The 21,497-nt window shown below is 38.8% G+C and overlaps 1 pseudogene; it reads right to left on the minus strand.

Moving 5' to 3' along the window:
* Nucleotides 1-1,053: 1,053 nt before the first annotated feature.
* LOC118548941 (large ribosomal subunit protein eL29 pseudogene) lies at nucleotides 1,054-21,463 on the minus strand (annotated as a pseudogene).
* Between the last annotated feature and the right edge of the window lie 34 nt (nucleotides 21,464-21,497).

The raw sequence follows: 21,497 nt of genomic DNA on the forward strand, positions 1-21,497 counted from the left end.
GGTATGTGGATAGATCTCTCTGAATGGGCACAGAATGTGAAGGTATTTATGTCCTCTATAAATGCTCATTAATGGGTAACCTTAGCAGAGAAACATTTTAATATATATATAGGATGGTCAGTTCTGTGGATTCCTGTCAGCCTTTTTCCCCGGCCATTTTTGTCCATTTCTCCATGGACATGAACAAAGTGGCCATGGTGGAAAGAAGGGAGTTATGTGTGCACTCAATGACACATTTTCACTCATTGAGGTTGACCTGGTGATAGCCACTGCTAAGTGCCCAATCTGCCAGTGCAGAGATCGACACTGAGCCAGTGATAGGCACCATTCTGTGGGATGATTAGCCAGTTATTTGGTGGCGTATTGATTAAATTGGACCACTTCTGTCATGAAAGGGAAGTGCTTTGCTCTTACTGGAATAGAGATTTATTCTGGATGTTGATTTTTCTTCTCTGCCCACAATGCTCTACCATTCATGGACTCACAGAATGTCTTATCCACTGTCATGATATTGTATCCAACATCACTTCTGATCAAAAACTGATTTTCATAGTAAACAGGGTGTGACAGTGGGTCTATGTTCATAAAACTCACTGGTCTTAGCATATTCACCATCCTGAAGCAGCTTACTTGATAGAATAGTGGAATGGACTTTTCAAAGGGAGAGGGAGAAGCAGGCTCCCCGCTGAGCAGAGAGCCCGACACAGGGCTCAATCCCAGGACCCTGGGATCATGACCTGAGCTGAAGACAGACACTTAATGAATGCGCCACCCAGGTGCCCCAATAGTCAATGATTTTTGAAAGAACTTTGAATATAAAATTATTTTCTGTTTATCCAGATATTTACTATTTCTGATGCCCTTAGTTCCTTTGTCTAGATCCAGATTTCCATCTGGTATCATTTTCTGTCTGAAGAAATTATTTTTTTTTCTGCTTCAGGTTTATTTATACAAATTGCACAGGAGAACACCAGCCTTATGCAGACCACAAACCAGGGGGTCATACCTTTCCTTCCTCCTCCCATAGGTAGACAGAGGCCTCTGTTCTGGAAGCTACACGGTGGCTTAGGCATCTTTGGGAATCTGAGCTGGAGCTGGAACCCTAGCCTCAGCTTTGGTTTGAAACTTGATTTTGGTCTTTGGCTGACAGAGCCCGAGATCCTTGGTGATGTGGGCATGAGCACACTTCTGAAGCTTGGGGTGAGCAATGTAGAAAGTCAATTGCACTTGCAGTTCTTTGGGATCTTGAGCTTGATCTCCTTGGGCTGTATCAGAGCCTTGATAGCCTCCGCACATGTGCTCATGGTCTTGGCGTTGTTGGGCTGCATCTTCTTTAGGCTCTTCTTGCTGTGCTTCTTGGCAAAGCACCTCAGGAACTTGGGATCCACCTCCTTAAGAAATTTGTATCTTTGTATCTTTGTGATCAGAGTTTCTTGATGCCATTTCTGTGCCATTTTCTGGACTGGTTGTATGTGGTGTGGTTCTTGGAATTGGCCACATCTGCACTGGAGCCTGCAGCTCCTGAAGCAGCTAGGACCAGAAAAGGAAAGGCAAGAAATTATTTTAACATTTTAACATTTATTTTGGTGCAGGCCTGCTGCTGATGAATTCTTTCATCTTTTGTTTGTCAAAAAGTCTTTATTTTGCCTTCTTTTTAAAAGATACTTTTACTGGGTCAAGTTTTCCAGTATGACAGGTTTTTTTTTTTTCCCTTTCTTCTGTGCTTTAAAGATGTTTCTCCTCTCTCTTCTTGCTTGCATTATTTTCTTTTTTTCTTTTTTTTAAATTTTTTTATTGTTATGTTAATCCCCATACATTACATCATTAGTTTTAGATATAGTGTTCCATGATTCATTGTTTGTGCATAACACCCAGTGCTCCGTGCAGAATGTGCCCTCCTCAATACCCATCACCAGGCTAACCCATCCTCCCACCCCCCTCCCCTCTAGAACCCTCAGTTTGTTTTTCAGAGTCCATCGTCTCTCATGGTTCTTCTCCCCCTCCGATTTCCCCCCCTTCATTCTTCCCCTCCTGCTACATTCTTCTTCTTTTTTTCTTTCTTAACATATATTGCATTATTTGTTTCAGAGGTCCAGATCTGAGATTCAACAGTCTTGCACAATTCACAGCGCTTACCAGAGCACATACCCTCCCCAGTGTCCATCACCCAGTCACCGCATCCCTCCCATCCCACCCCCCACTCCAGCAACCCTCAGTTTGTTTCCTGAGATTAAGAATTCCTCATATCAGTGAGGTCATATGATACATGTCTTTCTCTGTTTGACTTATTTCGCTCAGCATAATACCCTCCAGTTCCATCCACGTCGTTGCAAATGGCAAGATCTCATTCCTTTTGATGGCTACATAATATTCCATTGTATATATACACCACATCTTCTTTATTCATTCATCTGTTGATGGACATCTTGGCTCTTTCCACAGTTTGGCTATTGTGGACATTCCTGCTATAAACATTGGGGTGCACGTAACCTTTCCAGTCCCTACTTTTGTATCTTTGGGGTAAATACCCAGTAGTGCAATTGCTGGATCATATGGTAGCTCTATTTTCAACTTTTTGAGGAACCTCCATACTGTTTTCCAGAGTGGCTGCACCAGCTTGCATTCCCACCAACAGTGTAGGAGGGTTCCCCTTTCTCCGCATCCCCGCCAACATCTGTTGTTTCCTGACTTGTTAATTTTAGCCATTCTGACTGGGGTGAGGTGGTATCTCATTGAGGTTTTGATTTGGATTTCCCTGATGCCGAACGATATTGAACACTTTTTCATGTGTCTGTTGGCCATTTGGATGTCTTCTTTGGAAAAATGTCTGTTCATGTCTTCTGCCCATTTCTTGATTGGATTCTTTGTTCTTTTGGTGTTGAGTTTGATGAGTTCTTTATAGATTTTGGATACTAGCCCTTTATCTGATATGTCATTTGCAAATATCTTCTCCCATTCTGTCGGTAGTCTTTTGGTTTTGTTGACTGTTTCCTTTGCTTTGCAAAAGCTTTTTATCTTGATGAAGTCCCAATAGTTCATTTTTGCTCTTGCTTCCCTTGCCTTTGGCGATGTTTCTAGGAAGAAGTTGCTGTGGCTGAGGTCGAAGAGGTTGCTGCCTGTGTTCTCCTCTAGGATTTTGATGGAGTCCTGTCTCACATTGAGGTCTTTCAACCATTTGGAGTCTATTTTTGTGTGTGGTGTAAGGAAATGGTCCAGTTTCATTCTTTTGCATGTGGCTGTCCAATTTTCCCAACACCATTTGTTGAAGAGACTGTCTTTTTTCCATTGGACATTCTTTCCTGCTTTGTCAAAGATTAGTTGACCATATAGTTGAGGGTCCATTTCTGGGCTCTCTATTCTGTTCCATTGATCTATGTGTCTGTTTTTGTGCCAGTACCATACTGTCTTGATGATGACAGCTTTGTAGTAGAGCTGGAAGTCCGGAATTGTGATGCCACCAGCTTTGCTTTTCTTTTTCAACATTCCTCTGGCTATTTAGGGTCTTTTCTGGTTCCATACAAATTTTAGGATTATTTGTTCCATTTCTTTGAAAAAAGTGGATGGTATTTTGATGGGAATTGCATTGAATGTGTAGATTGCTCTAGGTAGGATTGACATCTTCACAATATTTGTTCTTCCAATCCATGAGCATGGAACGTTTTTCCATTTCTTTGTGTCTTCCTCAATTTCTTTCATGAGTATTTTATAGTTTTCTGAGTACAGATCCTTTGCCTCTTTGGTTAGATTTATTCCTAGGTATCTTATGGTTTTGGGTGCAATTGTAAATGGGATCGACTCCTTAATTTCTCTTTCTTCTGACTTGTTGTTGGTGTATAGGAATGCCACTGACTTCTGTGCATTGATTTTATATCCTGCCACTTGACTGAATTCCTGTATGAGTTCTAGCAGTTTTGGGGTGGAGTCTTTGGGATTTTCCACATAAAGTATCATATCATCTGCAAAGAGTGAGAGTTTGACTTCTTCTCTGCCGATTTGGATGCCTTTGATTTCTTTTTGTTGTCTGATTGCTGTGGCTGGGACTTCCAATACTATGTTGAATAGCAGTGGTGATAGTGGACATCCCTGCCGCGTTCCTGACCTTAGGGGGAAAGCTCTCAGTTTTTCCCCATTGAGAATGATATTCGCTGTAGGTTTTTCATAGATGGCTTTTATGATATTGAGGTATGTACCCTCTATCCCTATACTCTGAAGAGTTTTGATCAAGAAAGGATGCTGTACTTTGTCAAATGCTTTTTCTGCATCTATTGAGAGGATCATATGATTCTTGTTCTTTTTTTTGTTAATGTATTGTATCACGTTGATTGATTTGCAGATGTTGAACCAACCTTGCAGCCCAGGGATAAATCCCACTTGGTCGTGGTGAATAATCCTTTTAATGTACTGTTGGATCCTATTGGCTAGTATTTTGGTGAGAATTTTTGCATCCATATTCATCAGGGATATTGGTCTGTAATTCTCCTTTTTGATGGGGTCTTTGTCTGGTTTTGGGATCAAGGTAATGCTGGCCTCATAAAATGAGTTTGGAAGTTTTCCTTCCATTTCTATTTTTTGGAACAGTTTCAGAAGAATAGGTATTAATTCTTCTTTAAATGTTTGGTAAAATTCCCCATCTGGCCCTGGGCTTTTGTGTTTTGGGAGATTTTTGATGACTGCTTCAATTTCCTTAGTGGTTATAGGTCTGTTCAGGTTTTCTATTTCTTCCTGGTTCAGTTTTGGTAGTTGATACATCTCTAGGAATGCATCCATTTCTTCCAGATTATCTAATTTGCTGGCATATAGTTGCTCATAATATGTTCTTATAATTGTTTGTATTTTTTTGGTGTTGGTTGTGATCTCTCCTCTTTCATTCATGATTTTGTTGATTTGGGTCATTTCTCTTTTCTTTTTGATAAGTCTGGCCAGGGGTTTATCAATCTTGTTAATTCTTTCAAAGAACCAGCTCCTTGTTTCGTTGATCTGTTCTACTGTTCTTTTGGTTTCTATTTCATTGATTTCTGCTCTGATCTTTATTATTTCTCTTCTCCTGCTGGGTTTAGGCTTTATTTGCTGTTCTTTCTCCAGCTCCTTTAGGTGTAGGGTTAGGTTGTGTACTTGAGACCTTTCTTGTTTCTTGAGAAAGGCTTGTATTGCTATATACTTTCCTCTTAGGACTGCCTTTGCTGTATCCCAAAGATTTTGAAGAGTTGTGTTTTCATTTTCATTGGTTTCCGTGAATTTTTTAAATTCTTCTTTAATTTCCTGGTTGACCCATTCATTCTTCAGTAGGATGCTCTTTAGCCTCCATGTATTTGAGTTCATTCCGACTTTCCTCTTGTGATTGAGTTCTAGTTTCAAAGCATTGTGGTCTGAAAATATGCAGGGAATGATCCCAATCTTTTGGTACCGATTGAGACCTGATTTATGACCTAAGATGTGATCTATTCTGGAGAATGTTCCATGGGCACTAGAGAAGAATGTGTATTCCGTTGCTTTGGGATGGAATGTTCTGAATATGTCTGTGAAGTCCATTTGGTCCAGTGTGTCATTTAAAGTCATTATTTCCTTGTTGATCTTTTGCTTAGACGATCTGTCCATTTCAGTGAGGGGGCTGTTAAAGTCCCCCACTATTATTGTATTGTTGTCGATGTGTTTCTTTGCTTTTGTTATTAATTGCCTTATATAATTGGCTGCTCCCATGTTAGGGGCATAGATATTTACAATTGTTAGATCTTCTTGTTGGATAGACCCTTTAAGTAGGATATAGTGTCCTTCCTCATCTCTTATTACAGTCTTTGGTTTAAAATCTAATTTGTCTGATATAAGGATTGCCACCCCAGCTTTCTTTTGGTGTCCATTAGCATGGTAAATGGTTTTCCACCCCCTCACTTTCAATCTGGGGGTGTCTTTGGGTCTCAAATGAGTGTCTTGCAGACAGCATATCGATGGGTCTTGTTTTTTAATCCAATCTGATAGCCTATGTCTTTTGATTGGGGCATTTAGCCCATTTACATTCAGGGTAACTGTTGAAAGATAGGAATTTAGTGCCATTGTATTGCCTGTAAAGTGACTGTTACTGTATATTGTTTGTGTTCCTTTCTGGTCTATGTTGCTTTTAGGCTCTCTCTTTGCTTAGAGGACCCCTTTCAAGATTTCTTGTAGGGCTGGTTTCGTGTTTGCAAATTCCTTTAGTTTTTGTTTGTCCTGGAAGCTTTTGATCTCTCCTTCAATTTTCAATGACAGCCTAGCTGGATATAGTATTCTTGGCTGCATATTTTTCTCATTTAGTGCTCTGAATATGTCCTGCCAGTCCTTTTTGGCCTGCCAGGTCTCTGTGGATAAGTCTGTTGCCAATCTAATGTTTCTACCATTGTAGGTTACATATCTCTTCTCCCGAGCTGCTTTCAGGATTTTCTCTTTGTCTCTGAGACTCGTAAGTTTTACTATTAGATGTCGGGGTGTTGACCTATTTTTATTGATTTTGAGAGGGGTTCTCTGTGCTTCCTGGATTTTGATGCCTGTTTCCTTCCCCAAATTAGGGAAGTTCTCTGCTATAATTTGCTCCAATATACCTTCTGCCCCTCTCTCTCTTTCTTCTTCTTCTGGGATCCCAATTATTCTAATGTTGTTTTGTCTTATGATATCGTTTATCTCTCAAATTCTGCCCTCGTGATCCAGTAGTTGTTTATCTCTCTTTTTCTCAGCTTCTTTATTTTCCATCATTTGGTGTTCTATCTCACTGATTCTTTCTTCTGCCCCATTTATCCTAGCAGTTAGCGCCCCCATATTTGATTGCACCTCATTAATAGCCTTTTTGATTTCTACTTGGTTAGATTTTAGTTCTTTTACTTCTCCAGAAAGGGTTTCTCTAATAACTTCCATGCTTTTTTCAAGCCCAGCTAGTATCTTTAAAGTGATGATCTGAACTCTAGATCTGACATCGTACTAATGTCCGTATTGAGTAGGTCCCTGGCAGTCGGTACTACCTCTTGTTCTTTCTGTTGAGGTGATTTTTTCCGTCTTGTCATTTTGTGCAGAGGAGAATAGATTAATGAGAGAACAAAATGCTAGCAGGGTAACAACGTCCCCAGAAAATATACTCTAAACAAATCAGAAAAGACCTGAAGCAGTGGGAAAAGAAAGGGAAACAGAGAAAAAAGAAAAAGAAAGAAAAAAAGAAAAAAGAAAAAGAAAAAGATAAAGATAAAAACAAACAAAAACAGAACAAAACAAAACAAAAACAGAATGTTATCAAATATGATCAGGCTGGTTTATAGAGCAGTGCCACACACTAGATTTTGGGTGTATTTTGGTCTGTGCCTCCCAAAATTTTAAAGAAAGAAAAACTTATATATGTACAAAAATAAGGGTTGATATGATGAAGGGATGGAATATGACTGTAAAAATGGAAATTATAAAAAATTTTATAAAAGGAATTGTTAAGTTGTTTGAAAAAAGAAAGAAGAGGATTTAAAAAAAAAAAAAAGAAAAAAGGGAGAGAATGTGATCAGGCAGGGGAGTAGGAAAAAACCATACACTAGAGATTTAGAGTATATTTTGATCTGTTAGAAGAAACTATCTCAAAATTTTAAAGAGAGAACAACTTATATATATATGCCAAAAATACGGGTAACTACTATGAAGGGATAGAATATGACTCTAAAAAATGAAAAATAAAAATGTTTTTTTAAAAAAGGGATTGATAAGATGTTGGTTGAAAAGGGAAAAAGAAAAATTCAAAAAAAAAGAAAAAAAGATAGTTAAAAAAAATAATTTACTTTGAAAGACTAAAGAATCATGGTAAAAAAGCCATGAATTCTAGGTGCAGTATTCCCCTAGCGCTGGAGTTCTGCCGTTCTCACTGATCGGTGAACCTGGTCTTGGCCAGCTGTTCTCGCTGATCTTCTGGGGGAGGGGCCTGTTGCCGTGGTTCCCAAATGTCTTTGTCAGAGGCGGAATTGCCCCGCCCTTGCCGGGTCCGGGCTAAGTAATCTGCTCGGGTTTGCTCTCGGGAGCTTTTGTTCCCTGCAAGCTTTCCGTACAGCTTTGGAGGCGGAGAGTGAAAATGGCGGCCTCCCAGTCTCCGCCCCGGAGGAGCCGAGAACTCGGGGCCCCATTCCTCAGTGCGCCCCCAGAGAAAAGCCGTCAGTCACTCCCATCTCCCCGGTCTCCGGCCGCACTCCGTGCTCACCCGGCCTGTGACCGTGCATTTCTATCTCTGGCACCCGACCCTGGGTGGAGTCTCCAAACCCAGCAGACCCCTGCAGTGCGCTCCCACACCTCTCCTCCTGGGGGAAGAAGGTGAGTCTCCCCGGATCTGCCGCTTGTTGGGTCCCTGCTGGAGGAGCAGTGGCCTGACTGTGCCGCGGATCACGGCTTATGGCAACCCCGAGCTGAGAGCCCGCGCCTGGGCTCCGTCTCTGCAGCCGGCTTCCCTGCTCCGATACCTGGGAGCTCTGCCGCACTCAGGTACCCCCGGTCTTTCTGTGACCCCGAGGGTCCTGAGACCACACTGTCCCGTGAGGGTTCCACCCCCCACTTAGCCACCAGAGTGACGTCCCTCAGCGGAGCAGACTTCTAAAAGTTCCGATTTTGTGCTCCGTGGCTCTATCACTTGCCAGAAGTGGCCAACGGAGGCCCCTCCCCCGCCATCTATCCTCCCGAATATCGCCTCGGATTCACTTCTCCGCACGTCCTACCTTCCAGAAAGTGGTCGCTTTTCTGTTCAGAGAGTTGTTGCTATTCTTTTCTTCGATCTCCTGTTGAGTTTGTAGGTGTTCAGAATGGTTTGATCCCTATCCAGCTGAATTCCTGAGAGGAGACGAAATCCAGGTCTCCTACTCCTCCGCCATCTTTCTCCGCCCCCCGCATTATTTTCAACAAGTAAACTGCTATCATTATTTTTCTGTACATAATGTGGCTTTTTTGCATTGGCTTCTTTTTATATTTTCTTTTTACCACTTTGTAAGTAACTTGATTACACTGTGTCTTTATGCATGTTCCTTCATTTTCCTTGTCCTTGGAGTTCATTTAACACTTTGGATCTGGTGCTTTAAATTTTTCATAAAATTTGGAAAACATTCAGCCATTATTCCTTCAAATGGTTTTTATTATTCCCTTTGAGGACTCCAATTACATATATATTAGGCTGCTTGAAATTGTTCCATAACTGATGAATGATTTGTTCATTTAAAAAAATATTTCAGAGTTTCATTTTAGATAGTTTTTATTCCTATGCCTTCAAGTTCACTACCTTTTTTTTCTGCAATGCCTAAATAACACCTCATTCCAGCCAGTGTCTTTTTCATTTCATACTTTGTAGTTTTCATTCTCATAAGTTTGATTTGGTCTTCTTTTTTTGTATGTCTTCTATGTCTTTGCTTAACATGTTCAGTCTTTCTTCTAGCTTCCTAAACATGTGGAATACAGGTATCTTAACTATTTTAATAGCTTTGCTTACAATTTTATCATTGTGTCATTTCTAGGTTTGTTTTAATTCATTGATTTTAACCTTATTGAGGGATATATAGATACACACACACACACACACTGTACGTATTTACATTTGCTTCTTTACATGCATGGTAATTTTTGTTTGGATGTTAGACATTTAGAATTTCATCTTCATGATTTCGGTATTATTTTTGTATTTCTACAATATTCTTGTGCTTTGTTCTGGGATGCTGTTAAGTTATTGAAAACAGTTTGATCCTCTTTGGTATTGCTGTTTTGAGTTTTTTTAGGTGGGAACCAAGATGCATTTAGTCTAGATCTAATTTTGACTTATTATTGCAGCAAAATATTTCTGAGACCTCTATCTGATGCCATTGAATTATAAGATTCTCCACTCTGGCTGGTAGGAACAGGGACTAGTTTCAGTTCTCAGCTCCTAAGATTGTCCCCTCCAATTCTTTCTGGGAGTTCTTTCCCCAGACTCAGGTTGTTACTCCCATGCACATTATGATTGCCACTCAGCTGAAGTCATAAGGAGAATCCCCTGCAGATATGCTAAGTCCTCTCCTTCTCTCCAGCACTCTGCCCAGAGAATGCTAGCTGTCTTGACCTCTCTTAACTCTCAGCAAGATCTCAATTCAGTCAAATACCAAGCTTTCCTTGAATTCCTTTTCTCTGTGTCATGCCCTGGAAACTCTAAGAAAATACACTGAGGGGTGCCTGGGTGGCTCAGTTGGTTAAGTGTCTGACTCTTGATTTCAGCTCAGGTCACAATCTCAGGGTCATGAGACTGAGCCCTGCATCAGCTCTGTGCTCATCGGGGAGTCAGCCTGAGATTCTCTCTCTCCCTCTGCTTCTCTTCACCCCCATGCATTGGTCTCTCTCTAAATAGATAAATGAAATTTTAAAAAATAAATAAAAAAAGAAAATATACCGAAACACTATAGGGCTCACTTCATTTGTTTCTTATCTTTTAGGGATCTCTGTCCTTTGTCAATAACATCCAATTTATTAAAACCATTGTTTCATATATATATATTTTTAAAGATTTTTTATTTATTTATTTGAGAGAGAGAATGAGATAGAGAGAGAGCATGAGAGGGGGGAGGGTCAGAGGGAGAAGCAGACTCCCCGCCGAGCAGGGAGCCCAATGTGGGACTCGATCCCGGGACTCCAGGATCATGACCTGAGCCAAAGGCAGTCGCCCAACCAACTGAGCCACCCAGGCGCCCTGTTTCATATATTTTGTCCATTTTTTTAAGTTGTCTCTAGCAAGAAGGTAAAGCTGGTTTCTGTTCCTCCACCTTGGACTGAAATGGAAAGTTCCCTCAGTTGTTTTTGAAAAGAAAAAAGAACGCTATTCCTTTTAAGCAATTTTTTTCTCTCTTTTCAATTACATTAAATACATTCTGGGCTACAAGGGAAGTGGTATGATCATTTTGTGATGGATATAAATGTGCTGCTTTTAGCAATATAGTTTTTAAATTCTTTTTCCCTATGTACTACTGAGATTAAAGATGAAGTAGGGATTGATGGTTTGGTTTGAGGGACAACCTGAGTCTGGGGAACTAAGTTTGAGGGACTAAGTACCTAACTTTAGATAGTTTTAAGATAAGAATTGGACAGTCTTCTTTCCTTCTGAGGTACAATCTTCTATTATATTTGTATGAATGGGGTTTTCTCTTTCTGAGATTTCAAGGATTAGCATTTCTTTATTTTAAATCAATATTTTAATCCAGATTAGTCCCTTCAGTAGTTGCTTTGTGGTTTGGAGACATCACAGAAGAGTTTTTCTACTTAATTTTATGGAATTTTAAAAAATCCATTTTGATTATACACTTCAAAATGTTTTCTTTCTTTCTTTTTTTTAATTGAAGTGTGTTCTCCCTTGTTAGAAGGCAAACCACTATAGTTTGGATTCTTAATCAGTAATTAAGATTGGAAATAATGGAAATAATTATTATTGCTATTATTGTTATTATACTGATAATCCAGTATTTATTAGCACTCTACATTTAAAAGTTTTTTAAAAAGAATACATCATTTCTTTTATTTTCTACACAGTCCTGGTGGTATGTATTGCTATTCATGTCAGTGAACCAGGAAGCTGAAAATGAGAGGTTAGATGACTTGCCCAAAGTTAAACAACTATTATATTGGGGAATCAAGAAGGACAGGGCCCAGTTATTTTGATTTAAAATTCATTACTCTGGGGTGCCTGGGTGGTTCAGTCGTTAAGTGTCTGCCTTTGGCTCAGGTCATGATCCCAGGGTGCTGGGATCGAGCCCTGCATCGGACTCCCTGCTCAGTGGGAAGCCTGCTTCTCCCTCTCCCACTCCCCCTGCTTGTGTTCCTTCTCTCACTTTGTCTCTCTCTGTCAAATAAATAAATAAAATCTTTTTTTTTTTTTAAAGATTTTATTTATTTATTTGAGAGAGAGAATGAGAGAGAGAGAGTACGTGAGAGGGGGGAGGGTCAGAGGGAGAAGCAGACTCCCTGCTGAGCAGGGAACCCGATGCGGGACTCGATCCCGGGACTCCAGGATCATGACCTGAGTTGAAGGCAGTCGCTTAACCAACTGAGCCACCCAGGCGCCCATAAATAAAATCTTTTAAAAAAATAAAATTCATTACTGTTTTTCTTGCCAGTGTCTGGTAATTTTAACTTGAAAATGGAAGTCATCTTGAGAACCAAGATAGATATATCAAATAAGTCATATTTGGGAACCAGTCCTTTTCAAGGGGCTCATTTAAACAGACCCATATTTTATTAATTGAATTTTAAATGAATATCAATTATTATATGGTTTCATTTATTTATGGAACATAAGGAATAGCATGGAGGATATTAAGAGTAGGAAGGGAAAACTGAAGGGGGGAAAATCAGAGGGGGAGATGAACCATGAGAGATTATGGACTCCGGGAAACAAACTGAGGGTTTTAGAGGGGAGGGGGTAGGGGGATGGGCTAGCCTGGTGATGGGTATTAAGGAGGGCACGTATTGCATGGAGCACTGGGTGTTATAGGCAAACAATGAACCATGGAACACTACATCAGAAACTAATGAGGTACTGCATGGTGACTGACATAACATAATAAAAAAATAAATGAATATCACTGTTAAAAGACTGAAAGATTGCTTAAGATGGATAGGGTAAAGTAAATACTTATCTCTGCTCTCCCAGTACACACTGATTCACAGAATTGTTAAAGTGATCACCTCTGGAAACCCATTAAAGACCTGTATGCCAAATATTAGTTCACTAAAATTCTTCTGCCTTATTAGTCTTTGGGCTTGCTGGTATTTAATGAATATTGTACTACTAACTGGTTTTGGGAAGAGATATCAGAATTACAGTATATTTACCTTAGAAATAATAAATTCAGCCAATCAGTAGATGATCAGGCGTATTGCCTATAAGTCCTTTTCAAAGGGTCTGTCATGAATAATTGGCTTGAGATCCCTCTTTCCATTTAGTGCTAGACACATGTGTTTGTTTATTTGTTGAGCACCCATTGTTTAAGGTGCTAGGAATATGGTAGCAAATAAAACACAGTTCCTGTCCTTGTTAAACTTATATGCTAGTTGGGGAGATAGTTGATAAAAAACAACAAGAAAATAGACACTGAATCTTGTGGCTGATAATAATAAGTGCTATGAAAGGAAATAAAGCAGGGTAAAGGATGTAGAGTATGGGGGGCATTTACAAAAAAACAAAGTGATGGAATCAAGATGTGAAATTTAGTGGAGGAGGGTCCCAGGTAGGGGAAATCTGCAGGCCTAAAGGCTCTGGTGTAGGCATTGGTGGAGGATGTTTGGCTTGTGGGACAAATAGCCAAGACTGGTGTGGCTGAGCAAAGTGATGTGAAATATTAGGAGATGAGAATTTGGTTCAAATACAATACACATTTAAATATATTTACAAAATTATGACCTTATTAAACATATAAACATCTTAAAACATGTAAAATATCACTCCTGCTCGAAAATGAACTCTTTTCTAAAAAATTAATTTTTTTATTTGAGTGTAGTTAACACACAATGTTACATTAATTTCAGGTATATAACATAGTGATTCAACAAATATACGTATTATGCATACCCACCACAAATGTAGCTACCATCTGTCACCATATAATGCTATTAAAATATAATTAACTATTTTCTTTATGCTGTGCCTTTTATTCCTGTGACTTACTCATTTCTTAACTGGAAAGACTGTATTTTCCACTCCCCTTCACACATTTTGCCCATCCCCTCACCCTTTTCGCTTTTGGCAACTGTCATTTTGTTCTCTGTATTTACAGATATGATTTTGCTTTTTGTTTCTTTGGTTACTCTTCTTCTTCTTCTTCTTTTTTAAGATTATACATATGAGTGAAAACATATGGTACTTATCTTTCTCAATCTAAATTATTTTACTTTGCATGGTACCCTCTAGGTTCATCCATATTGTCACAAATTGCATGATCTCATCCTTTTTTTATGGCTGCATAATATTCCACTGTGTGTGTGTGTGTGTGTGTGTGTGTGTGTGTGTGTGTGTGTGGTGTGTGTGTGGTGTGTGTGGTGTGTGTGTGTACCACATCTTCCTTATCCATTCCTCTATTGATGGACACTTAGCTTGCTTCCATAACTTGGCTATTGTAAATAATGCTGCAATAAACATAAGGATGCATGTATCTTTTCAAATTAGTGTTTTCATTTTATTTGGGTAAATACCCAATAGTAGAATTATTTGATAATATGGCATTTCTATTTTTAATTTTTTGAGAAGCCTCCATACTGTTTTCCATAGTGTCTGTACAAGTTACATTCCCATCAATAGTGTATGAGGGTTCTTTTTTCTCCACATCCTCCCTGACACTTGTTATTTCTTATCCGTTTGATTTTAGCCATTCTGTCTGGTGTCAGGTGATATCTCTGTGGTATTGATTTGCATTTTCTTGATGATTAGTGATGTTGAGCATCTTTTTATGTGTCTGTTGGCCATTTGTATGTCTTCTTTGGAAAAATATGTATTCAGGTCCTCTGCTCATTTTTAAATGAGATTGTTTTTTTGGTGTTGAGTTGTATAAGTTCTTTATATATTTTGGATATTAATCCCTTGTTGGATATATCATTTGCAAACATCTCCCATTTAGTAGGCTGTCAATGCCTTTTTGTTTAGTTGATGGTTTTCTTTGCTGTGCAAAAATTTTTATTTTGATATAGTCATAATGATTTATTTTTGCTTTTCTTTCCCTTGCCTTAGGAGACACATCTAGAAAAATGTTGCTATGCGCAATGAGAAATTACTGCCTGTGTTCTCTTCTAGGATTTTTATGGTTTCAGATCTCACATTTAGGTCTTTAATCTGAAAATGGGCTCTTTGAAGGTTGATAACTGTTTTATTGTCTACTAATTATCCAAGGAATGAAAATTAAAATAAAAATGTATTTTTTGTCTATGTAAATATCGAAGCTTAAAATAAAGAAGTCATGAGGAAAGGGCTCATTCTTTGATAAATGAACACAATGTTTCTGGAATAGTTTGGCAATAGTTGGTAAAATCTTAATTTTTTTACATATTCTCTGATCTACAAATCTGCTTCTAGAAATGTAGTTTAGGGAAATAATTTTTTGGCTGAAAAAAAATCTGGCTATAAAGGTGATAATAGCAACCTTGTTTTAGTAGTAAAAAAACTGGAACCTACCAAAAATGTAACCAAAATAGGAAATAAGTTAAAAAAAAAATTTCTGCAATGGCATACTATGCAACCATTAAAAATGATTTTTAAAAATTTTATTATGTTCTGTTAGTCACCATACATTACATCATTAGTTTTTGATATAGTGTTCCATGATTCATGGTTTGTGTATAACACCCAGTGCTCCATTCAATACCTGCTCTCCTTAATACCCATCACTGGGCTAACCCATTTCCCTACCCCCCTCCCCTCTAAAACCCTCAGTTTGTTTCTCAGAGTCCATAGTCTCTCATGGTTCGTCTCCCCCTCCAATATCCCCCCCTTCATTTTCCCTTCCTACTATCCTCTTCTTTTTTTTTTTTTAAACATATAATGTATTATTTGTTTCAGAGGTACTGGACTGTGATTCATCAGTCTTACACAATTCACAGCACTCACCATAGTGCATACCCTCCCCAATATCCATCACACAGCCACCCCATCCCTCCCACCCCCCACCACTCTAGCAACCCTCAGTTTGTTTCCTGAGATTAAGAATTCCTCATATCAGTGAGATCATATGGTACTTGTCTTTCTCTGATTGACTTATTTCGCTTAGCATAATACCCTCTAGTTCCATCCACGTTGTTGCAAATGTTAAGATTTTGTTTTTTTGATGGCTGCATAATATTCTGTTGTATATATATGCCACATCTTCTTTATCCATTCATCTGTTGATGGACATCTTGGCTCTTTCCATAGTTTGGCTATTGTGGACATTGCTGCTATAAACATCGGGGTGCACGTACCCCTTCGGATCACTACATTTGTATCTTTGGGGTAAATACCCAGTAGTGTAATTGCTGGGTCATAGGGTAGCTGTATTTTCAACTTTTTCAGGAACCTCCATACTGTTTTCCAGAGTGGCTGCACCAGCTAGCATTCCCACCAACAGTGTAGGAGAGTTCCCCTTTCTCTGCATCCTTGCCAACATCTGTCGTTTCCTGAATTGTTATCTCATTGAGGTTTTGATTTGGATTTCCCTGATGCTGAGTGATGTTGAACACTTTTTCATGTGTCTGTTGGCCGTTTGGATGTCTTCTTTGCAGAAATGTCTGTTCATGTCTTCTGCCCATTTCTTGATTGGATTATTTGTTCTTTGGGTGTTGAGTTTGATAAGTTCTTTATAGATTTTGGATACTAGCCCTTTATCTGATATGTCATTTGCAAATATCTTCTCCCATTCTGTCGGTTGTCCTTTGGTTGTGTTGACTGTTTCTTTTGCTGTGCAAAAGCTTTTTATCTTGATGAAGTCCCAATAGTTCATTTTTGCCCTGGCTTCCCTTGCCTTTGGCGATGTTTCTAGGAAGAAGTTGCTGTGGCTGAGGTCGAAGAGGTTGCTGCCTGTGTTCTTCTCTAGGATTTTGATGGATTCCTGTCTCACATTTAGGTCTTTCATCCATTTTGAGTCTATTTTTATGTGTGGTATAAGGAAATGGTCCAGTTTCATTCTTCTGCATGTGGCTGTCCAATTTTCCCAACACCATTTGTTGAAGAGACTGTCTTTTTTCCATTGAACATTCTTTCCTGCTAAAAATGATTTTATGAAGACTATATAAGCAACATTGAAGGATGTAAATGGTATATTGCCAAAAGAAGAGAGTAGGTTATAAAATATACTTACTGTGTTTCTATGTTTAATAATCAATAGCATTCTTATGAATGTATATGCTTACAGAAAATACAGGAAGGACAAACACCAAAAATGTTAATAGTAACTACCTCAAAGTTGATGTTATGGGCAATTTTGTTTTATTCTTTTTACTTATCAGTATTTCTAAATTTTCTTCAATGAATATATATGGAGTTTGCAATAAGAAAAGAAGCAATATGTGTTACTGAAATTTAAAACTAAATATGTTAAATACTTCCTTACAACAAATTATTAAGCACAATTATTTTTTTCTTCTATGGAAGGTAAGTACCTCTTAAGGCCCTGACAGTTTGATTTAAATACACTAAAATGATAATAATCCAGTGCTTTTGGGGACACGTGTTCTATAAATATAAAATGTTATAATTTTTTTTAAGATTTCATTTTTTTACTTGAGAGAGAGAGAGACAGTGAGCATGAGTGGAGTGAGGGGCAGAGGGAGAAGCAGACAGAAGCAGACACCCTGCCAAGCAGGGAGCCCAACATGAGGCTTGATCCCAGGACTCTGGGATCACGACCTGAGCTGAAGGCAGACGCTTAGCCAACTGAGCCACCCAGGCACACCCATAAAATGTTATAATTAAAGCCTCTTGTCAGTTATCCAAAATGGATTTGTCCAAATCATAGATTTAATCTGTCCCCTCTTCTCAAATATTCTGGAATCTTTCTCCTTAAATCTATAAATGAGAAAGAGAAAAATAGAAATAAATATGTATTAACTGATGTAACGCATTCCCCTCCTCCATCACATCCTCCCAGTAGCAACACTGACCCAACCATTCCTTTACCTGGGGGGCCTTTTTGCATATTATCTTCCTGATAATCTCTACTGGCTCTTTCCTTGAACACTCAGTGTATTTCAAATACTTGGATGAAGTTCATTCGTGTCTTTAGACTTTTCTCTTTTCTCTGTTGATGCATGCATTATGTGAATGACCACTAACCTGCCATAATTTATTGTGAGAATTTATGTATTTATGTCTCCCGCTAGACTGTTTGCTCACCCCAGGCAGGTACTTTGGGTTTTTCATTTCTGCAACCAGCACCTGCCAGAGTATGATTAAGGAGGGGTTAGTAAATGTTACATAACTTAGGGTCTGAAGTAGATTACTTCATTTACAGTTTTTACAACCAGTGGATTATTCATTTAGCCCTGTGATGGCCAGTTTTATGTGTTAACTTGACTAGGTTATAGTACCCAGTTATTCAATCAAATATTAATTTAAGTATTTTGTAGGTGTGATTAAATTATAAAGGAGATTATGCTATATAATCTGGGTGGGTTTGATCTAATCACATAAATGACCTTAAGAACAGAACTGAGGTTTCCCTGAGGAAGAAGAAATTCTGCTGTGGACTGTCTGAAAATTTCCAGCCTGCCCTTCCTGCCTTACAGATTTCAGACTTGCCTCTCCAGCCCCCACAGTCATGTGAGCCAATATCTTGCAATTAAATTCTTAGTATATAAGCATAGAAGCCTCTCTCTCTCTTTCTTTCTCATGTCTATCTCTCATCTCTGTCTCTATCTCTAACTCTATCATTTCTATCTCTCAGTCAGGGTGCACCAGAGAAACAGAACCAGTAGGAGATATACATGTAATGTTATTATTTGATGGAGAAGAAGATAGATATCCCTGCATTCTGGAAATTTATAATCTAGTAGGGGAGGTATAATATTGACAGTTTTTCATATAAGGCAGATTGTGGTAAATGTATAATTTATTAGAGATAAATATAAATAGGATCCAACGAGGGAATAGGGCAAAGACAGTGTCTTAATGTTGATGTGTCCTAAGGGTTAGACTTGGGTCTTTTTCATTATCTGTACTCACTTCCTTGGTAGTCTCCTCCTATCCCATGCCTTTAAATATCATCATAGGCTAAATACTGACATATTTATATCTATAGTCCCTTCACTGAAATCTAAACCACTGTATCCAATGGCTCACTTAACATTTCCACTTGGACATTTAATAGATGTCTCAAACTTGGTACGTTCAAAATTGAACTCCCCACCCTCCCTACCACCCCCAACCTACAGACCTGTACCACCTGCACTTTTGCCTATCTCAGACAGTGACCACCTCAGTCCCTTGAGCTACTCAATCCAAAAACCTTGGAGTCATTCTTGAGTACTCTTATTTTTCTCATATTTTACATCAAATTACTCCATTATGTTGGGTCTCCCTTAAAGTCAAATTAGACCTCTTTACACTACTGCTACTGCCTTTGTCCAAGCCATCTTAACACCATCATCTCTTGCCTGGATCATTTCCATAGCCTCCTAGCTTGTCTGCCCATTTCTTCTCTTATCCCCTGACACTGTATAGCATAGCACCCAGAGTGATCGTTTGGAAACTATAAATTGGATCCTGTCATTCTTTTGCTCAAAATCTTGCAACAGCCCCCAACTTCACTCAGAATGAAAGCCAATGTCGTTAAGGTGCCTACCTTCCTGTTACCTCTATATTCTCATCTCTTCCCACTCTTCCAGTGGCTTGTGCTGCTCAAGTCACCAGTCTTCTTCCAGGTCCTTGAAGAAGGAATATGCTGTCTTTAGGGTCTTTCCACTGGCTATTCCTTCTACCTGGATCTCTCATCCTCCAAATATCTCCACTGCTCCCTTCCTCATCTCCTTGAGGTCTGTTCCAATGCCATTTTCTCAAAGAACTTTACCCTGACTTCCCTATCTAAAGTATAACTGTTCTGCTTTCCTCACTATTAATCCCCCTTGTTCCCTTCTAATCGTTCCATCCCATGTATCATCTTCAATATATAATTTACTTGATTATCATGCTTACTGTTTTTCATCTATCTCCTCCACCTTATATGTTACCCCCAACTGGAATGTAAACTCTTTGAGGTCATGGGTCCTTATGAATATGTTTATTTTTCTCTTATTTCTTCAGGTGCCAATATCAGTGCCAGGCACTAAAGAAAGTAGGCATGAAGAGACAATCTCCCTGACTGTAGCGATCCGGGGAGGCCTCAGAATTTCATTACCATTAACCTTGAAGATCATGGTGGGACAAGGTCATAACTAGTCAAATTTGGGATATGTGGTATATCAGTCTGCTAGGGCTGCCATAACCAATTACCAGAAACAACAGGAATTTTTTTCTCACAATTCTGGAGGCCAGAAGTCTGAGATCAAGGTGTTTGTAGGGTTGGTTCTAAGGCATCTCTCCTTTCTTGTAGATACCGTTCTTCTCTCTGTGTCATTGCATAGACTTCCCTCTATGAGTCTGTGTCTTAGTCTTCTTTTCTTATAGGGACATCAGTCATATTGGGTTGAGGCCTATTCCTTCCCTCTTTTCAACTTAATCATCTCTTTGAAGATCCTATCTCCAAATATAGTCACATTCTGAGGTATCATACATATCAACATATGTATTTGGGGGGTGGGGACACAATTCAGCCCCTAACACATAGTATGTCACTGTTGCTGTGGCTGTAGCTGTTCTGACTCAGCTACTCTTCTTACTCAGGGATTTTTTTCTTATGTGAATACTTCGATATGACAACTTGACTTTCCCTAAGAAACACAACAAAACAAAGCAAACTGTAAAACTTTAACTTTTAAAATGTTATCAAGCAACAACCCAAATGTCCATCACCAGATGAGTGGATGAACAAAATCTGGCATATAAATACAAAACAATATTATTCAGTCATAAAAAGGGATGAGATTCTGATACATTGCTATACCATGGATGAACCTTGAAAACATTATGCTAAGCACAATAAGCCAGATACAAAAGGACAAATATATAATTTCACTTATATGAGGAATAGGTAAATTCAGAGACATAGACTAGGTAAATTTATAGAGACAGAAAGTAGAATGGTGGTTGCTAGGAGCTGGGGGAGGGGGTATAGGGAATTATTGTTTTAATGAATATAGAGTTTCTTTTATTTTTTATTTTTATTTTTTAAGATTTTATTTATTTATTTGACAGAGAGAGACACAGTGAGAGAGGGAACACAAGCAGGGGGAGTGGGAGAGGGAGAAGCAGGCTTCCAGCTGAGCAGGGAGCCGGACGCGGGGCTCGATCCCAGCACCCTGGGATCATGACCTGAGCCGAAGGCAGATGCTTAATGACTGAGCCACCCAGGCGCCCCTAGAGTTTCTTTTAAATTAAAAAAAATTTTTAAATACTTTTACAGCTTTTTTGAGATATAATTGACAAATAGAAATTGTATATATTTAATTGTGTACATCACATATACAACATGGTGGTGATTTATATGCATATGCATTGTGAAATGATTATCACAATTGAGTTAATTAACACTCATTCATCACCTCATATAATTACCATTTTTTCTGTTTGTGTGGTGATCACATGTAAGATCTACTCTCTCCACAAATATTAAGTGCACAATATAGTACTATTACTATAGTCACCATGCTGTACCTTAGATCCCCAGAACTTAATCATCTTAAAACTGAAAGTTTGCACTTTCTGACTGACATCTCCCCATTTCTTCCATACTCTAGCTCTTGATAACCACTGTCCTATTCCCTGTTTCTCTGAGTTCAACTTTTTTAGATTTCAAATATCATATGGTATTTGTTTTTCTCTGCCTGGCTTATTACACTTAGCGTAATGTCTTCCAGGTTTACCCATGTTGTTACCAATGGCTTGACTTCCTTCTTTTTTA

This window comes from Halichoerus grypus, chromosome 6 (genome assembly GCF_964656455.1).
Source record: "Halichoerus grypus chromosome 6, mHalGry1.hap1.1, whole genome shotgun sequence".
In the NCBI taxonomy this organism is placed as follows: Eukaryota; Metazoa; Chordata; class Mammalia; order Carnivora; family Phocidae; genus Halichoerus; species Halichoerus grypus.